We start from the raw sequence: 20,743 nt of genomic DNA, 5'->3' as shown, positions 1-20,743 counted from the left end.
TCTTTTAACCTCTTCACAGTTTCCGAACTCTGAATCGGTTAAAAGAGGTAACAAAACACTGAGCACATGCGCAACAATGTTGTTTTTACATTACTGTTGATATGGTTAATTTTTATATCTACATATCATTATTAATTTAGTAAAACTATTTTATAACCCAGGATTGTCATAACCGGACCGCCTCTGGACCCGTCAACAAGGATCTCTCTGGGAATTACTGAATATCATCCGCGGTATGTAATCCCTTGTATTTCTAATAATTCAGTGCTACCTAGAGGGCTCCAGGATGGGTAATTGGTGGTCCTAACAAGACAATTAATTTTTTGAACCCTTGCCAGTGATTGAATTTGTTGTCTTATATGTGTCAATGAAGTTTGTAGATGTATAATTGATGATTGAATTGCGGTTGAATGATAATTGAATGAAGTGATGAGTAACCAACCATGCCCAGCGTGTCGGGATTAGGCACATCCACAGTACTCCTGTATATTTCAGGAGTTGGAGGATTGTTTTATGTTGTTTGTTTTGTCTCGTCATAAATGTCTGGTATGATATTGTAAACTATGAGAAACCTTGAATGTGGGACTGAATGATTTTTGATTGATCAATAAGGGACTACGGTCTCTGCTTGATAAGGGATCCGGTTACGTGTGTTCTTTCACATGTGGTGGAGAGGAAAATCGGTCCGTAAGAGGATCAGGGAAGTGTGATTGTCCATAACAGATGAATCCTTCACGGTAAGCTAGTACTCTATACGGAATCAGAGTCCGTTGTCCTCAGTGTCTGTGTTCTGTTTTTGTGTAAGCTCAAGAGAGGGAAAATCATAGTAGCTGAAGTTCTTGCTTAGCCTGTATACCCAGACTGGGAAACATATAGTATAAAAAGTAACACTTATTGCAGATATAATTGTCATGCAGCGCCTTTACAAGGTGTAGAAGGAAAACCTTTGAACTGGGAAATTTTATATGATCATGCAGAAATAATTGCAGTGTTAGGTAGAGCAGTAGGCTTGGTATTGTTATTTGTTTGGTTGTGTGTAAGAATCTCCCTTGCTCACAGGGCTGGAAAATCGGTGTTAGTACTTCCTTAAAGATCTGTCTTCCGAGGCTCAGAGGAGACTGGGACAGGATTAGATCCGTCTTTTGAGGATCAGAGGAGACTTGGACTGGATCAATTTTAGAGTCTGAGAGGCTCTAGGTGTGCTAAAGAGAGTACTGCGGTAACTGGCACAGTGGTTGCAGTCATGGGGACTGGCAACAGTAAGGAGTTGACTAACCTAAAGGGCGTAGCCCCAGTTCCTGCATGTGAGATACTGGAGAGACTGAAAGGGAAAGAAGCAGTAGAGGGATGTGAAATAATATTGAGGAAATTTGGTATGGGAAAGTGGGGAAATCTGTAAGAGAAAGAATGACAGAACTATATCTGCTATTGGGAAGGATGGTTGAAAGATAAAAACAAACTAGAGCAGGATAGGATGTGGTTAGAAGTAGCAAAATGTCTCTCAATGAGTGAACATAAATCAGAGGAAACCAGGCATGGAACTGTCTATGTAATCTATGATAGTTTGTAAAACTCTCAGACCCCTGTAGTCTCTGTACCGGATGTAAATTCTGCACCCTCTTCAGCACCCCCACCTTATGCTGGGTCAATGGGATGGACTTGCAGACATTATGGTCATCAGAATCCCCCTAGAGTAAATTGTTGAGGTCCTGTGGGTCTTCACTAGAGATGAGCGTTGTTCTACTCGAACTGTTCGCCAATCTCAAATTCGAGCTGTTTTGGGCGGTGTTCGAGCCGGTCGGCGAACACGAACAATTTGAGAAAAATTCGGCTGTTCGAGGTTATGTTCGATAACTGTTCGTGCACCAAAATCATAACTGGATTTTTTCTCAGTAATGATGAAAATTAATGTTAATACGCAGTTTGAGTGTACAGCGGGGCGGGGGGAGGGGCAGGGGATGGATCTCTGCAGGAACAATGAAGATCTCCATTTTTTTTTCTCTTTCCCGCATTTGCAGTGGGGAGGTGCAATCTGTCAGCCTATCAGCAGCGCACACACGGAGCGAAGTGCTTTTTTTCACACAAGCAAGGGCATGTGTGATTGGCAGTGTATGTCACATGTCCTTGCCCTATAAGACCAAGCCATTTTCCCCGTCGCCACCATTTTCTCACTGCTGCAGCTGCGTGTTAGACGGCACCGCTGTTGCTGTGTGCGCTATACCTTGTTAATTTCAAGCCAATTTTCGCACAAATATACAAATAGCTTGGGAGTAGGGAATAGTTGTGATTGCAGTCCTTTTAAGGACTAGGTTACAGCATTTCCTACGACTTTTATCAGGCAGGTATGTGCTCTTAAATAGATAGATTGTGGGAGTAAAGACTAATTGTAATTGGAGTCCTTTTCAGGACTAGGTTACATCAGTTCCTATCAGTTTTTGCCAGGCAGGTCTGTGCCAGTGCTGTGCAAGTTTTTTTCACAGCATTTGGCTGAATCTAGCAAAGCTAATCCTTTTTGGCCTATTGCAGAGTGTGTTAGTCAGTGGAGTAGCCTATCTGTGTTGCAAGATATACCACCTGTGTATAGAATACCAATTTTTTTACTGCACCTAGTGAAGTAAAATCTTTTGGGCATAGCATCATTCTATTAGTCCATCTATACTGACCTCCATCAGGTTGCAAACTGAATATAATTTTTTTCTGCATCTAGCTCTGAAAAAATATTTGGGCTTCTAGCAGTGTGTGGGACTTGGTCTATTAGTCCATCTATACTGACCTCCATCAGGTTGCAAATTAAAAATAATTTTTTTCTTCATTTAGCTCTGAAAAAATATTTGGGCTTCTAGCAGCGTGTGGGACTTGTTCTATTAGTCCATCTATACTGACCTCCAACAGGTTGCAAATTAAAAATAATTTTTTTCTGCATCTAGCTCTGAAAAAATATTTGGACTTCTAGCAGTGTGTGGGACTTGGTCTATTAGTCCATCTATACTGACCTCCATCAGGTTGCAAATTAAAAATAATTTTTTTCTGCATCTAGCTCTGAAAAAATATTTGGACTTCTAGCAGTGTGTGGGACTTGGTCTATTAGTCCATCTATACTGACCTCCATCAGGTTGCAAATTAAAAATAATTTTTTTCTGCATCTAGCTCGGAAAAAATATTTGGGCTTCTAGCAGTGTGTGGGACTTGGTCTATTAGTCCATCTATACTGACCTCCATCAGGTTGCAAATTGAATAAAAAAATTTTCTGCATCTAGCTCTGAAAAAATATTTGGGCTTCTAGCGGTGTGTGGGACTTGGTCTATTAGTCCATCTATACTGACCTCCATCAGGTTGCAAATTAAAAATAATTTTTTTCTGCATCTAACCCAGCCAATAGTTTTGGCCTAATACCACAGTTTGGCCACTCAGCTCTGCTCGGTTACCATCCATTGTTTTTTTGTGCAAACAACTCCAGAGTTGTGAATTAGTTAACCACCAAAATGAGTGGAAAAAGGCCTGCTGCTGGTGGAAAGGGGAATAGGCGTGTTGGGAAGGGGAAAAAAGGTTGTGTCCGTGGGGTAGGTGCAGAAGAAAGACCATCTTCCAGCCAAACTAAAATGTCTACTTCTTTTAGCGGACAATGTGATAAGATCCCATTCTTACGGCCACGCCAATCGCTACAAATTCCAGATGAGGCACAAAAACAGCAGGTGCTTCAACGGATATCAAGTGCTCCTTTAAGTGGGCTCTCCTCCACATCAACTTCAACATCACAAATTCTCCAGTCCTCAAAGGTGTCACCCAAATCGCACTTGCTTCCTCACAGCTCCCAAATCTCCAGCTGCCCGTCTGAGTATGAGGTAGAACAGATGGTTGAGTCTGCAGAGCTGTTTACTCATACTATAGCCTGGGAATCAGAGGTCGACTCCAGCGCTTCTGTGAATCCAGACGAGGAAATGATCTGCACTGATGCCCAGAATCTTTATGAGTCGGATCCAGGACCAGACGCAGAAGGTTCTGACCATAATGTAGACCCTCATTCCCAAACTGTAACTCCTGTTGGTGGAGACAATGAGGAAGACGATGATAAGACTCAAATACCTGATTGGAGCGACAACTTTAGTTTTTTGTCAGGGCAGGAACAGGTTGGCTCTGAGGACGACGGGTGTGATAACGCACAGGGTGATGATGATGAGGTCGGAGATCCCACTTACTGTCAACCCACAGTCAGCCAAGAGATGAGGTCAGCAGAGGAGGTGGAGGAAGATGCTTGTGACGACGAGGTCAGGTTGCGCCTTCCTGGACAGAGACGTAGTACTGGAAGCACGTCAACAACTGCATCCTCAAACACAACTCTGCCTCTCACCACAAGTCGTGGTGGCTCTTCAGGTCGCATGGGTGCTAAGCCTTGCATAGCCTGGGCATTTTTTCAGATCGATAAAGATGACCCAACTCGTGTTATCTGTAACATTTGTCAGCAAAAGCTAAGTAGAGGCCAAAAAATACATAGTTTGAGTACTTCATGCATGAACCGGCACATGGACATGAAGCATAAGTTGCAGTGGGAAGCTCAGTGTGCTACAATGCGGTCTAGCCGGCCGGGCCAACCACCGTCTGCCATATCTTGTGCATCCGCGGCCTCTTCATCCTCTGTGACTGGGGGGACAGCAGTCACACCTGTTTTGGGGCGCAGACCTGCCACCTCTTTACCCTCAACAGCCAGCGTGATTGGCAGGTCATCATTTTCTTTGGAGGTGGTAACACCAGCTGGTCTTGAGCGCTGTCCGACATCGATAGCACCACCTTTGGATCAAGGCAACCTAACATGTCCGCCTGCATCTTCCTCACAGACCGGCAGTTTGCCGGGGACACCCTTATCAACCCCGTCTAAGCACAATAGCCAGCCCTCGGTCCCTCAGATGTGGACAAGTAAAAGACCATTTCCTCCTAGCCATGAGAAAGCTAAGAGGTTGAATTTCACCATCTGCAAGCTCTTGGCTACAGAAATGCTGCCTTTCCGCCTGGTGGACACAGAGGATTTTCGAGACCTTATGTCCGTCGCAGTGCCCCAGTACCAGATGCCCAGTCGGCACTACTTCTCAAAGAAAGGTGTGCCTGCGCTCCACCAGCATGTCGCACACAACATCACCGCTTCTTTGAGAAACTCTGTGTGTGACAGGGTGCATTTCACCACAGACACTTGGACGAGTAGGCATGGACAGGGGCGTTACATGTCGCTGACTGGGCACTGGGTAACTATGGTGACAGCAGGACAAGGGGCTGCTGTCCAAGTCTTGCCGTCCCCACGAGTTGTGCGTCAATCCTCTTTATGTCATTTTTCCTCCACTGCTTCTGCCTCCTCAACCTCCTCTCGGTCTTCCACCTGCACCCAAAGCCTGTCTGGTCATGCCACAAGCTTTCTAACTGCGCAGAAGGGATCCTGCACACCTCCTTACTATGCTGGCAGTAGGGCTCAACGTCATCAGGTGGTTTTTACATTGAAATGTCTGGGAAATGTGAGTCACACAGCTGAGGAGTTGTGGTCAGCTCTGGAGAACCAATTTCATGAATGGTTGTCTCCACTGGACCTGAAACCAGGGAAGACCGTGTGCGACAATGCTGCAAACCTGGGTGCGGCCCTTCGCCGGGGCAATGTCACACACGTGCCTTGTATGGCTCACGTGTTGAACCTGGTTGTCCAGCAATTTTTAGCCCACTATCCCAGACTAGATGGCCTTCTGCAGAGGGCACGGTCGCTGTGTGCTCACTTCCGCCGTTCGCATCCCGCAGCTCAGCGACTTACATCTCTACAGAAGTCGTTGGGCCTGCCACTTCACCGGCTAAAATGCGATGTGCCTACCCGGTGGAATTCAACTCTGCACATGTTGCAGCGACTGTGGCAGCACCGACAAGCCCTGGTGCAATACGTTCTGACGTATAGCCTGGGCCAACGACATTCAGAGGTGGGGCAAATCACGCTGGAGGAGTGGTCTCAGATCAGGGACCTATGCACCCTTCTGCACAGTTTTGAAATGGCGACGAAGATGTTTAGTGCTGACGATGCCATTATCAGCATGACTATTCCGGTGATTTACATGCTGGAGCACATGTTAAACAGAATTCGGAGTCAGGTGGTGGCACAAGAGGAGGTGGAGGAAGTAGAGGAGGAGGAGTTGTATGCGGAAGGGCTAACATCTGCAAGGTCCAGACGGTCGGCAGCACCAAGGCGGCAGGCATGTGAGGGTGGGGGAGATGATTTTACCAGGGCGCATGGTAGCAGCCAAACTAGTGAGGAAGGTGCAGGAGCCCAGGAAGAAGTGGAGGACGAACTGATGGAAGACTCATCAGATGAGGGAGACCTTGATCACATTTCTGTTGTGCGAGGTTGGGGGGAGAGGACAGAGGAAGGAAGCATGATTGCTACCTCGCCACCAACACAACAGGGACTTGGTTCTCCTGGATGCGCAACACACATGAGTGCCTTCTTGCTGCACTACCTGCAACATGACCCTCGAATTGTGAGAATTAGAAATAATCCTGACTACTGGGTTGCCACACTGTTAGATCCCCGGTACAAAAGTAAATTTGCAGAAATTATTCCTGCCATAGAAAGGGATGCACGCATGCAGGAGTATCAGCAGAGACTGTTGCAGAATCTTACATGTGCTTTTCCACAAAATACCAGTGGTGCACGTAGTGAATCTCACAGTTCCAACTTGCCAACCGTGGGACCGTCAAGTGTTCAGCACTCCAGCCATAACAGAACCACAGTATCTGCTGGTAACATCAATTTTGCGGAATCATTTCACCACTTTTTTAGCCCATCCTTTGCAAGGCCACAGGAGACAAGAAGTCTGACACATAGTCAACGCCTAGAGACGATGGTACAGGAGTATCTCCAAGTAAACATTAAAGCCACGACTGTGTCACTGGACCCTTGCTCTTTTTGGGCTTCCAATCTGGATAAATGGCCGGAGCTAGCCACTTACGCCTTGGAGATCTTGTCATGCCCCGCAGCCAGCGTTCTGTCTGAACGTGTGTTCAGCGCTGCTGGTGGTGTGCTGACAGATAAGCGCACGCGGCTCTCCACTGATAATGTAGACAGACTCACGTTCATAAAGATGAACAAATCATGGATCCGAAACGACTTTTCTACCCCTGTGTCATCCTGGGGAGAGTAAAAGCTTGATGATTGGTTAAAATCACCCTACCAACCGTTTTAAGCTTTCAAATTACTAATCATGTTTATCTGTATCTTGACTGGAAAATAATTTGGGCTTTGTAGCAGTGTGCAGCACTGATCCTATTAGGCCATCTATAATAAGCTTCACCAGATTTAAAATTAAAAATAATTTTTAGCTGCATCTAGCCCGGAAAATAATTTTGGGGCTCCGAGATGCGCAAGACACATAAGTGCCTTCTTGCTGCACTACCTGCAGCATGACCCTCATATTGTCAGAATTCGAAGTAATCATGACTACTGGGTTGCCACACTCTTAGATCCCCCAAACTTTTCGATCAACCTTTTCATTTTAATAAAGACCAAAAAAATGGTCATTTTTGAAATTATAAGCATTAGCAGGTTGTTAGAAACTGAAATCAAACAGTTTTCAACTCAAAACTTTATTCTAGGTGATGTTACATTTTCACATAGGACCCCTTGTTCGAAAGGAGCTTCTGAACTCTCTCGTCCATTGAATTTGTCAGGTTTTGGATGGTTTCTGCTTCAATTGTTTTGCATGAGGACAGAATACCCTCCCAGAGCTGTTGCTTAGATGTGAACTGCCTCCCACCATCATAGACACTCCTTTTAATGATGCTCCAAAGGTTCTGAATGGGGTAGAGGTCAGGGGAGCATGGGGGTCACACCATAAGTTTGTCCCCTTTTATGCCCATATCAGCCAGAGATGCAGATGTTTTATGTGCAGCATGAGATGGTGCATTATCATGCAGAAAAATGATCTTGCTGTGAAATACACGGTTCTTCTTCTTGAACCATGGCAGGAAGTGCTGTTTGAGAAAATCCACATACATTATGGAGTTCATCTTTAGCGCCTTCAGGGATCCTAAAGGGGCCGACAATCTCTCTCCCCATGATTCCAGCCCAAAACATTACTCCACCTCCTCCTTGTTGGCGCTGTAGCCGTGTTTGCGTGGGGTGTCCATCAACCAGCCATCCTCCACTCCATTCATCTGGACCATCGAGCGCTGCACGGCACTCATCCGTGAACAAAACAGTTTTGAAATCAGTCTTCATGTAATGTTTGGCCCACTGGAGCCGTTTCTGCTTGTGTGAAGTGGATAGAGGAGGTCGACAGGATGGCATATGCACAGCTGCAAACCTCTGAAGGACCCTGCATCTTGTTGTTCGGGGGACGTTGGAGGCACAAGCAGCTTCAAAAACTTGTCTGCTGCTATGACAAGGCTTTTTTGCCGCTGCTGTTTCAACCTGACGTAATTGCCTGTAGGAAAGAGTCCTCAATTTGCCCTTATCAGCACGCACACGTGTGTACTGTGAATCAGCTACATACTTCTTGATTGCCAAGACACTTCATCCTGATCATCGCACAATGTTGATTGTAGTCATGCCTTGACCTAAACACTCCACAATTTGTTGCTTCTCAGCAGCCGACACATCCTTTTTCTTTCCATTTTGGCAGAAAATGTAGGCTGCTTAATAATGTGAGAGAGCCTTCTTAAGTAGTCTTGCCTTTCATTGGACACACCTGCCAAACTAATTAGCACAGGTGTCTGCAATTGCTTACAGTGATATAAAGAGCCCTGACACACATCACCATCAATGAGTTTAACTGACAAACAAACAAATTCTTCCCTTATCACTCCTAAACACTTTTTGCATAATAATTTGGAACGCGGTGTACATGTGCTTTTCCACAAAACACCAGTGGTTCACGTAGTGAATCTTACAGTTCTAACTTGCCAACCGTGGTCTGTATGGAATTGTTCAATAAAGGGCCCAAAATTAAGATAACATAGATGGGAGAGGTCTCTATGAATAGGAATTCCTAAGTATTTGATACCCTGTGAGGGCCAGGCAAAGGGAAAGTTGGACTGGATGGAATCCTATATGGATTTATGGAGGGAGACATCGAGGGCCTCAGACTTCGCTGCATTGATTTTAAAATTTTACCATGTAACAAAGTGATCTATTTCAGCCATAACAGCAGGGATGGATATATGTGATTGAGTGATATATACTAGGACATCATCAGCAAATAGAGAGCACTTGTACTCGGTGCCTCCCACCTCAATCCACCTAATATTGGGGTTATGGCGAATTGATGAGAGCAGGTGCTCCGTCACTAGGATGTATAAGAGAGGGGACAGAGGACATCCCTGCCTTGTCCCATTGGTGATTGTGAAAGGTGATGAAAATGTTCTGACGCACCCCCTGGGCCTTGGGACACCCGGAGCCGGACCCTTTTTGGTGGATGCTGGTGGTTGTAGTCTTCGTGGCGGCGATCCGGTTCCGTGGCTCAGGGCGGTCAAACCAGTGGCGGAACTATTTATGTGGTTTTGATGTTTAAATGTCCGACTACGCCACCCGTGGATTGCGGTCAGAGTGAACCGCCGCTGCAGGGCAGACCGCTAAGGCTGGTGTTGTGGGTGCAGCAGAGCGTAGCATAACTCCCCACGGGAGGAGTATAGCCTCAGGGCAGTGTATGCGGAGGATGGGGGTGATGGTGCAGGGCAGCAGCAGTAACGACACGGAGTCAGTGATGCAGTTCAGGGCCTTTACTCACAGTTCTTATTATCCAGACCACGTCTGCAGGTAACGGCTGCCCACGTCGTACTGTGCTCACCAGGTGAGGGGCTCAGACAACTCCCAGATAACTTTGGAGCGCTTCACAGGACCCCCTTTGTGTGTCCTTTTTCTGGCCTTTCTTACCAACACTTCTGTCCGGCTGCCTCGGGCCTCCTCTTGGTAAACTTGGCGCCAGTTTCCCTGACCCTATGTGGTGCCTTCCTAGCGGGTGGAGCAAGGGGCTGCGCCACATAAAATGTCAGAGCCTCCGGTTTCTAGCTGAGGGTCGTTTCCTGCCTCCACTAGTTCGGGGACCGGTCTCCCCCTTTGGCCTGACCCCTCCACGCAGGTGGATTCGGGCGTGCGGTGGCGACTCGCTCGTCCGCACCCCTGGGATCCCTTCATTCCTCGTTCCTGGAGCCTTCTCCGCTCCTCTTCCTTCCTTCTCCCTCTTGCAGGCCTGGGCCTCTGTTACTAGGCCCGCCTCCGGAGCAGAGCTCATGCAGAGCCCCTGCTCCCTGCCACTTCTGCTCAGACTTCTCTGCACTGAACTAAGATGGTGCCCACCTTTTATACTCCCTTCTCAATGCACCCAGGAACTGCTTCCTCCCTGCTCCTGCACTGCAGGGTTTCCCTTCCTCAGTGTTCCCTCCCCCCACTCCAGCCAGGGACAGGGACTGTCGTGCCCATTTCAGGGGCATATTGGTCGCCCTGCCCCACGGCAATGTGGTGTAATGCATGCAGGTGTCGGGTCCTGATCCACACTCCATCCTTATCTGAGAGTGAGATATCACACCTCTGGGTGAGGTGCAATACGTCTGTAGCAACCGAGCCCTCGGTGCTACAGTTCCATTTATCTTCAGCCTAGGTGACGTATTGTGATACAGGGCCGTGATTTTGGCTATAAAAGGGTCCCCTAGACCCCTACCCCAAGCTTTTTAAGAGAATCATATATGGCGTGCCAGGAGACTCTATGGAATGCTTTCTCAGCATCCAACGAGAGTATCTACTTACAAATTTTTAACTGCATCTAGCCCAGGAAATACTTTGTGCCTAGTAGCAGTGTCTGCTAGTCAGCGGATTATCCCGGCTGTTAAGCAAGCTACACCACCTGTAGTTTGGACACTTAATTTTTTCAAAGGAAATGCTTCGGGACCACGGGATACTTAGTGAAGAGCATCAGGAGGCACCCCAAGGCATAGGGGCTGGGACTGGCACTAGGATGACTTGCGGTGGACAGCCGAGCTCGATCCTTATAAAAGCTTTTTAACTGCAGCAGCTTTAGTGGACGCTACTGGAGCTGGAATTACGCGGCTGCTGGCATGAGACTTGCCCTCCAATAGATCCTTGTAAATGGATTTAAAGTGTATTCATTCAAATTAGAGGGACAATTTAAATTAAAAAGCTTAGAGCTGCCTCCACCACAGGGGGGCTCTCTCGACCCACCAGCGGACAGGCACCAGTATTGGGAGAGGGGGGCTGGCCGTCAGGGTTCACCGCGGCTCTGGCACAAACCCGGCGACACGGAGGTGGCACGGGCAGGAGCGGACTGGCCGTCTCGGCTTCTCACTTTTTGGATTTTAGAAGGGCATGACATGCCTATATCTGTGTCTCCCCCTCCTTTTACTCCTCCACCTCTTTTCTTTTCGCATGACTATATGTACTTGTCACTTTTCCATGTGTTAGTTGTGTCTTCTGAGCAGTTTGTCAGCTTTTGGACACCTTTGAAGGTGTTTTCTATGTGTTTCTATGTGTTTTTGTTTGCCTGCCATTGGTTTTAACGGTGTTCGAAGGTGTTCGACGAACAGTTCGACGAACAGTTCGGCGAACACACGGGTGTTCGACGAACCGAACCGAACTCGAACACTACGGGGGTGGCTCAACACTAGTCTTCACACCCAGGGACAACACCCAGGGTACCTCTGTTCCCCATGAGGACCACTAGTCATGTTCAGTTTCAACCTCCTAGGATGGTTGATAACGTTCAGGTACACGATCCCCTCAAAGTATGGACAATAGAAACATGTCAGCCTTGGTCCCCCAGTGAACTTATTGCCCTCACTACACAGCTCCCAGATCCCCGAAAAACCCCATTAACATTTAGAATGCATCTCCAGGGTGTTCAGGAGGCATATCGAGCCACATGGGATGATCTAGTGTCTGTCATTCTGCAGAAAGGCAGTGACCCCTTACTTATGGAAATTACACAGATGCTGCCAGGCCAGGAACCAGACATTAAAAATACACCAGAGTCGGGTGTTTATTCAAAGGATGCAAAACTGGGCACGGGCAGAGCAGGATAAAAAACAAGACCTGTTACAAACTGTAGTACAGGATAAGGCTCAGTCAGTCTCAGAATATGCCTCTGTATTAGAACAAACATGGGTGGATTTTGGATATGAGCATAATGATGATAAGGATCGCAGATTATTGTTGAAGTGTTTTATGAATGGTCTTAGACCTACGGTTCAGACTGTAGGAAGCACTAGTCGCCCGGAGTGGCACAATATGCAATAGGTTGATTTAAAGGAAATAGCCCAAGGTGCTGAACTAGAAAGCATGTCAATGAAAAGGGTTAACTTGGCTCCTGTGCAGCCCAGGAAGGGAAGATGGGGGGGGAAGAGGAGGAAGTAACCATCAAGGAGGAAATAGAGATTATGGTAATTTAGAATGTTGGTCTTGACAGCAAAAAGGACATCTATCCATCAAATGTCCCGCAAAATCAACAGCCACTGCCCAGGCCTCTCCATAGGAAACTGGCAATCCAGATGTCTCCCTGTGCCCCGTTGTCACCCCCCAGGGACCCGTACACTCTGTTCCCATGTCCCTGGGGGAGGGACAAACTATTTCATTCATGGTAGACACTGTAGCAACCCGTACAGTATTAATGCAAGAATATGTTCCAGAGAACATTTTGTCCCCCAACTATGTGACTTGTGAAGGGGTAGAGGGACAACTTACTAAATTACAAATGACTTATCCTCTCCGGTTAAAATTGCATGACTCAATTTCAATTGTAACCCAGATTTTAGTTAATCTTGATGTGCCTTTTAATTTATTGGGAACAGATGTGTTGCAGAAAATTGGGGCCTGCATAAAATTCACTCCAAATGGCACCAAGATAACCACCCCCCTGGATGATGACACATTGTGTAGTCTTCTATCCCTAACAATTTCCAAAGTTTTAGACAATACAGACTCTAAACCTCATTCCCATCCTGTTTGGCTTGAGGATATACCCAGTCAATTGTGGGCATGTAGCAAACTTGATGTGGGAAAACTACCCATCCCTCCAGTGACTGTAAAACTTAAACCAGGTGCCCAACCCCCCTGTATAAAGCAGTATCCTTTAAGTGCTGCTCAGGATGCGGCAATACATGAGAATGTCCAGGAGCTCTTGTTAAGAGGTCTAGTTATTCCTATAACCTCCCCTGTACTCAGTTAAAAAGAAAACCCCACATGGATAGCCAGTATCCTATCATATGGTACATGATCTTAGGGCAGTTAATGCAGTAACTATAGTGGATACACCACTTGTACTCAACCCCCATACTCTCCTGAATCAGATCCCCTCCACAGCCACCTGTTTCACAGTGATTGGTCTGACCAATGATTTTTTCTCTGTCTTCTTGCCCACAGAGTTTACCTCTTATTTTGCCTTCACCCATAGAGCTGCTAACTCCCCTTCCTTATTTTCTACATCCCTAAAGACTGTACTCGATAACTGGTGACTCTTTGATTCATCCACCATACTCTTATAATATGTGGATGACCTTCTCCTTTGCTGCACCATTGACCGGATATGCCACAATGAATCTCAATCTCTGCTGATATTCTTTGCAAAAAATGGGTGCAAAGCTTCAAAAGATAAAACTCCAATTGTGCAAGTCCACAGTCACTTTCCTTGGGCATGGCCTGTCTCCAGGCATTAAGCATCTCAGCCCAGGGAGGATTGAGGCTATACTAAAAATACCCCTTCCAAGATCTACCAAGTCCCTTCGGGCATTCTTGGGCCTAGTCCAGTACTGCCGTCTCTGGATATGAAATGCCTCTGGTATTTTGGCCCCATTGTTCCAATGCCTCAAAACTGAGCCTTTCGCCATTAATTTTGAGGCTATTGATGCATTTCACACCCTCAAGCTCACTCTTTCTGCCTCACCAGCTCTAGGTATACCGAATTATGACAAGTTTTTTACTCTGTACTGCCACGAACAGGCTGGACATGCATCTGGCATCCTTACCCAAGAACATGGTGGCAGGCAGCGCCCTCTAGGGTATTACTCTGTAACCATACATCCAGTCATTATGGGTTCTCCTACTTGTGTTAGAGCTGTGGCAGCTGCTTCAGAACTTGTTAAAAGACAGAGGACATAGTGTTAGGAAGCCCCTTCACACTTCAAGTTCCTCATGATGTATCTGAAATACTTCAACAGGCTCAGACCCGTCACCTCTCAGCATCAAGGTTGACAAAATATGAAGTCTCACTCCTTACACCTCCCCATATAACTATCAAATGCTGTAATGTTCTAAATCCAGCTACACTACTTCCAGTGGATTTAGAAAAGGGAGGAAAGTATCAGAATGGAGAAGAGGGAGGGACCATGAGCCAAGACATGAGCCAAGATTTTCCCCTGTTTTTCAAATTAGCAGATGAGGAAGCTCAATTCGATATGGCACATGAACATGATTGTCAGGAATTGATGGAAGCTAAAATAAAGGGCTTGGCAAATATTAATGATGTACCACTCACTAACCCCTCTGCTGAGTATTTTGTAGATGGTTCCAGAGCTTGGGACAGTGAACAAGGACGATTCATCACCGGGTATGCAGTAGTCCACAGTGGTAAGGCAGTGATACAAGAACCACTCCCCTCCAGCTGCTCTGCGCAAGAGGCAGAGCTTAAAGCACTCGCTGCAGCGTGTAATCTGGGGAAAGGTAAAGAAATTAATGTTTTTTCTGACTCACAATATGCTTATGGTGTTGCACATGACTTTGGCGCCATTTGGCGAAGCTGTAATTTCTTGACCTCTGCTGGCAAACCTATAAGGAATGCACAAGCGGTAGAGTAGCTACTCACAGCACTCACCCTTCCCCGAAGGGCAGCCATAGTCAGTGTCAGCACACACTCGGGAACAAACTCCCCTTGCAATAGGGAATGCCCTGGCTGATCAAGCGGCTATGGAAGCAGCACGATTACCTCTGACAGAAATACTGGATATCGCAAGTGCGGGAACCCCAGGAGACTCAGAGTCAGGGAGTGCAGGAAGTCACCTTTCAAATAAGGAGACATCCCCTGCACCAGCCCCAGTGGCCGTGGACCTCGAACTACTGCTGGTCTTCCAGACGCTGACTCCTCCTCACGAGCCGAATGCATGGGTCAAAGGGGGCGCCATACAGTCAGTGTCAGGGGTATGGAAGGTAAAAAAACGTATTTTCCTTCCACGCTGCCTGTTCCCCATGATGGCTGCCCTTGCACATTCTCCGGTGCATAACTCAAAGGGTGTTATGTGTGCAGTGGTTCTACAAAACTGGTGTGCCCCAGGGTTCCCGAATACGGCTGCAAAGTATGCTCAAGAATTTCTAGTTTGTGCAAAACATAACCCTGGTAGGCCTATTCGAGTCCCACGAAAATGCACACCAAAACCAGATTACCCATTTCAGAGACTGCAGGTGGACTACATAGAGCTACCTAATTTGGGTAACTATGAATACTCCCTGGTATGCATTGACCTTTTCTCTGGGTGGCCAGAAGCTTGGGCGGTGACTACAGCAAACACAAAAACTACTGCTAAAAAATTGATCAGTGAGGTGGTTTGTAGATATGGGGTGCCCAAAACTATAGAAAGTGACAGAGGAACCCACTTTACTGGAGAACTAATGAAACAAATCATGGTCACTCTTGGGATAGAACAGGCTTTCCATGTTCCCTATCATCCACAAAGTAGTGGGAAGGTGGAACGCCTCAATGGTTTCTTGAAACTAAAAATCCAAAAGTGCATGGAAGAAACACACTTGTCCTGGGTAGATTGTTTGCACCTAGCATTGTATTCAGTGAGGATTGCCCCAAGGGGGAGAGAGAAGCTGTCCCCATATGAAATACTGTTTGGTAGTGTCCGTAAGACAGGATTGTATTTCCCACAGCAGCTGCAGGCCTCCTATGGTTCTCTCACTGAATATATTCTGGAGTTGCATAAACATTTGACTGTTACTCATAATTGTGTTCTTTCCTCTATCCCAGACCCCAATTACCCCAGCGGCACTCACACTTTGGTACCAGGAGACTGGGTCATAGTAAAGAGACATATGAGGAGACCAATGGGGCGCAGATACAGTGAACTATTCCAAGTGCTGTTAACCACTGCCACTTCTGTCAAGCTTCAAGGCAAGGACACTTGGATCCACGCAAGCCATTGTAAAAAGGTTTTGAACTCCAGCAGCAGCAAAGATGATGTCCCAGCTTGTTTGGACTATGGTGATAGCAACCGTACCCCTTGCCCTAACTCTCCATGAAGTACTTAAAGAGAACTGGGATAACAAACTGATTAAGCATCACCAAGTCTTACTCCAAGATATGAACTCTAATGACCGTCCTAAGAACTGTTGGATATGCACCCATAGTCCAATATCCTCTAATACTATTCCTTATTTGCTATTAAGAGACTATGCAAGAAAACATGCAAGATTAAGCATTACAGGCCTGTGAAATATAATACCACTTCTCCTATAAACATATATGATGAGATTTACAAGCAAGATATTTGTCGGTGAACGGGATTCGTCCCCTCCAGGCTTTTATAGCATGGGAAAGTAGCTGATGAATAAATTGTTTTGTAAAATAATAAAAAGGGAGGAGTTGTTATGGTTAATTTTTATATCTAGATATCATTATTAATTTAGTAAAACAATTTTATATTTTTGCTTATCTGAAGTCTGCTTAAGTGTTCAAGACTTACATTGTGGAAAGTCTGACTAAGATACTGGATTCCTGTGAATTACCTGAGAAGGTTTTATGCTGGGCCAAGGGAAGTGTGTTTATTACTGATAGTCTAATTTCGGTTTCCTGTTCAGTTAACAATTGTATTTCCTTTTTGTCTAGCTAATAAATATGGTGAGTCTTTGTTGCCACACCAGAAGACATGTCTATCTCTCTCCCTTCATCGATGAAGTATCTTAATTTGAATCTCACTGGCAATGTGAAGACACTTTTGCTGTCTATTCCAAAGTTCTCCATAAAACAAAGAGGGTCTCCATAACACTGTGCATTATGATCATTTATTGCACCCACCTAAAAAAGATGTCATATGCGCATACCCTAAGGCTAAGGCTATGTTCACATGCAGAGTTTTTGCATTGGTTTTTTTTGCTTTGTGTTTTTTATGCAAATTAAATGCTGTTTTTTTCAGTAACAGCAAAAGCTACAAGATTTCTGAAATCTCATGTACGCACAGCTTGTTTTTATTCCTGATGGAATTTGAAACCTACAGCATGTCAATTCTTCATTCTTGCAGTGTTTTTCACCCATAGAAATCAATAAAAAAGTGAAAAAATGCTGCCAAAAAATTCTAAAGTGGCGTTTTTGAGGTGTATTGGTGAATAAAACTAATTTTATGAACCATGCACTGTAGACAAAACACACATGTAATCTGCACCAAAAACGCCACTAAAATGCTGAAAAATGGGTATTTTTACTGCCGAGAGGGCAGATTTTGGCTACAGGAAAAAAAAAATGCTGCATGAGAACAAAGCCTAAGCTTTGTTTTGGTATCATCTCGGTGTAGTAGTCTTGGTGCTATTACTGCTTCTATGTAGATATATTGGTTCTATTACCATTTCTGTGTAATGACCATCAGATCTTTGGTGAGGTTGTTTCTGTCTAGAGTCTGATATATTAAGCCCGCCTTAATGGTAAATTTCATATTATAAATGCAATAGGGATCGGTCGCTGCTCATGGGCCGCTGCTGTGTGCTTGCCTCCCAGGCCAAAATTTGCCAGCCAATGCCAACAGCCCAGCATACCCATCACAGGATTGGATAGCCAGGCTGTCAATCAAAGCACTGACAACTCTGCATGAACCAGTTTCCATAGGACAGCATAACAGTCATGCAGTGAGTGGAAGAATCGTGACAACAGTCTCATCAGAATCACCTCCACCACTGCATTTAACGTCTGGTGACGAGGGTCTGGATTCTGCTCAGACCCAACTTTGTCTGGCCCCTGATCCAACTGAATAAAAATTTGGTGTAGATGCTTTCCTCCTCTTGAGTCTGTGAATCTTTGGAGCAGACCATGGAATAGAATATGTGAACAGCTCTGCAGATTCGATCATCTGTGGTTCTCCATAGTCAGTTTGATGGTTGGAGAGTTGTAACATGGGGCAAGCAAGGGTAATTGGGGTGCCACCTCTGAGGACTGTACTTTGTGTGATGTTAAGATGGAGGAAGACGAGGAGAGGCCACTTTATGCCAGTGTTTGTTCCATAATTACCACCTACCCCATGTACACCTCGAACACCAAGCCTTTCCCCATTCATGTTGCATGCACCCTTACCCTCTTTTAACCAACTGTTTTACAATGCTAGGCTCAGACCCAGTCAGTCACCTGTCACTAAATTAACAATCAGTATTTATTTGCTGTGGTAGTGTGGCTAGACCTCAAAATAAGCACAAAATATATACAGTACAGACCAAAAGTTTGGACACACATTCTCATTTAAAGATTTTTCTGTATTTTCTTGATTATGAAAATTGTACATTTACGCTGAAGGCATCAAAACTATGAATTAGCACATGTGGAATTATATACTTAACAAAAAAGTGTGAAACAACTGAAAATATGTCTTATATTCTAGGTTCTTCAAAGTAGCCACCTTTTGTTTTGATGACTGCTTTGCACACTCTTGGCATTCTCTTGATGAGCTTCAAGAGGTAGTCACCGGAAATGGTCTTCCAACATACTTGAAGGAGTTCCCAGAGATGCTTAGCACTTGTTGGCCCTTTTTCCTTCACTCTGTGGTCCAGCTCACCCCAAACCATCTCGATTGGGTTCAGGTCAGGTGACTGTGGAGGCCAGGTCATCTGGCGTAGTACCCCATCACTCTCCTTCTTGGTCAAATAGCCCCTTACACAGCCTGGAGGTATGTTTGGGGTCATTGTCCTGTTGAAAAATAAATGATGGTCCAACTAAACACAAACCGGATGGAATAGCATGCCGCTGCAAGATGCTGTGGAAGCCATGCTGGTTCAGTATGCCTTCATTTTTGAATAAATCTCCAACAGTGTCACCAGCAAAGCACTCCTACACCATCACACCTCCTCCTCCATGCTTCACGGTGGGAACCAGGCATGTAGAGTCCATCCGTTCACCTTTTCTGCGTTGCACAAAGACATGGTGGTCGGAACCAAAGATCTCAAATTTGAACTCATCAGACCAAAGCACAGATTTCCACAGGTCTAATGTCCATTCCTTTTGTTCTTTAGCCCAAACAAGTCTCTTCTGCTTGTTGCCTGTCCTTAGCAGTGGTTTCCTAGCAGCTATTTTACCATGAAGGCCTGCTGCACAAAGTCTCCTCTTAACAGTTGTTGAAGAGATGTGTCTGCTGCTAGAACTCTGTGTGGCATTGACCTGGTCTCTAATCTGAGTTGCTGTTAACCTGTGATTTCTGAGGCTGGTGACTCAGATAAAGTTATTCTGAGAAGCAGAGGTGACTCATGATCTTCCTTTCCTGGGGCGGTCCTCATGTGAGCCAGTTTCTTTGTAGCGCTTGATGGTTTTTACAACTGCACTTGGGACACTTTCAAAGTTTGCCCAATTTTTCGGACTGACTGACCTTCATTTCTTAAAGTAATGATGGCCACTTGTTTTTGTTTACTTAGATGCTTTTTTCTTGCCATAATACAAATTCTTACAGTCTATTTAGTAGGACTATCAGCTGTGTATCCACCTGACTTCTGCACAACACAACTGATGGCCCCAAACCCATTTATAAGGCAAGAAATCCCACTTATTAAACCTGACATTGCACACCTGTGAAGTGAAAACCATTTCCGGTGACTACCTCTTCAAGCTCATCAAGAGAATGCCTAGAGTGTGAAAAGCAGTCATCAAAGCAAAAGGTGGCTACTTTGAAGAACCTAGAATATAAGATATATTTTCAGTTGTTTCACACTTTTTTTGTTAAGTATATAATTCCACATGTGTTAATTCATAGTTTTGATGCCTTCAGTGTGAATGCACAATTTTCAAAGTCATGAAAATACAGAAAAATCTTTAAATGAGAAGGTGTGTCCAAACTTTTGGTCTGTACTGTATATGCTGAAATTTGTACTATAAACCTTCATTGGATAAGACTAGGCCACGTGTCATGAGCATGGAAACCTGTGAGAGCTTCTGTTATTTATAGCCCTATTAACATGCTTGGTATATTTAGTGGATGACCTTTATGACATCACAACCAATCTGTCAGTATCCCGGGTTTTCTAGGTAACCTTGTGAATGATTTTGCCCTTGGTTAAAATGGAGTTTGCTGTTTTTGTGCCCTACTTCCTGTTCATTTGTTTAAGACCCGTCTCAGGTGCTGGCTTCCTTGCTGGAGTATTCTGCTTCTGCTTCCCTTCAACCCAGCTGCCTTGACCTTCTATTATCTCCCAGATCGTTTGTGTATTTACCAGGATGGTGCATTACCCGGTTAATCTTCACGTGTTTCTCAGCAGCAGCCCGTGGCTCTGGACATTCTCTGCGTATGTAAGCTACACTCACTGAGTTATCATTAACCTGTTGACTTTGGAATTTAACCCTTGGTTCACTCTACCTGGTAAGAACTATGTTTCTGGACTGTGTGTTACTGTTTAACCCTTCGTTCACTCCCTCCGGTGAGGGTTGTTGGAACTATTACTGGAGTATGTGAACTTGTTTCTGGACTCCCCTGGATTTACTCTGCATCTGGAATTAACTTGTGAACTTGTTCCTGGACTTCCATGTGTCTACTGCATACCTGG

The 20,743-nt window shown here is 45.4% G+C and overlaps 2 protein-coding genes and 1 long non-coding RNA gene across 6 annotated transcripts in view; 1 reads left to right on the top strand and 2 right to left on the bottom strand.

Annotated features, from left to right (window-relative positions):
• Nucleotides 1-20,743, bottom strand: part of LOC141172013 (sulfotransferase 2B1-like) — a 388,130-nt gene that overhangs the window by 309,441 nt on the left and 57,946 nt on the right. The window lies entirely within an intron of this gene.
• LOC141172014 (sulfotransferase 2B1-like) overlaps nt 1-20,743 on the bottom strand; it is a 913,436-nt gene that overhangs the window by 834,753 nt on the left and 57,940 nt on the right. The gene's annotated exons all lie outside the window — the stretch shown is intronic.
• Nucleotides 593-16,874, top strand: LOC141173029 (uncharacterized). The gene is made up of 3 exons (XR_012252574.1): nt 593-737; nt 14,525-14,683; nt 15,987-16,874. It is a non-coding gene; the product is annotated as an uncharacterized lncRNA (long non-coding RNA).

The sequence above is a fragment of the Phyllobates terribilis genome, unplaced genomic scaffold (genome assembly GCF_046119375.1).
Source record: "Phyllobates terribilis strain yellow unplaced genomic scaffold, ASM4611937v1 Scaffold_12__6_contigs__length_324123572, whole genome shotgun sequence".
NCBI classification, from domain to species: domain Eukaryota; kingdom Metazoa; phylum Chordata; class Amphibia; order Anura; family Dendrobatidae; genus Phyllobates; species Phyllobates terribilis.
The sequence above is the reverse complement of the archived record's forward strand: the minus strand, read 5'-3'. Positions and strand labels throughout refer to the sequence as shown.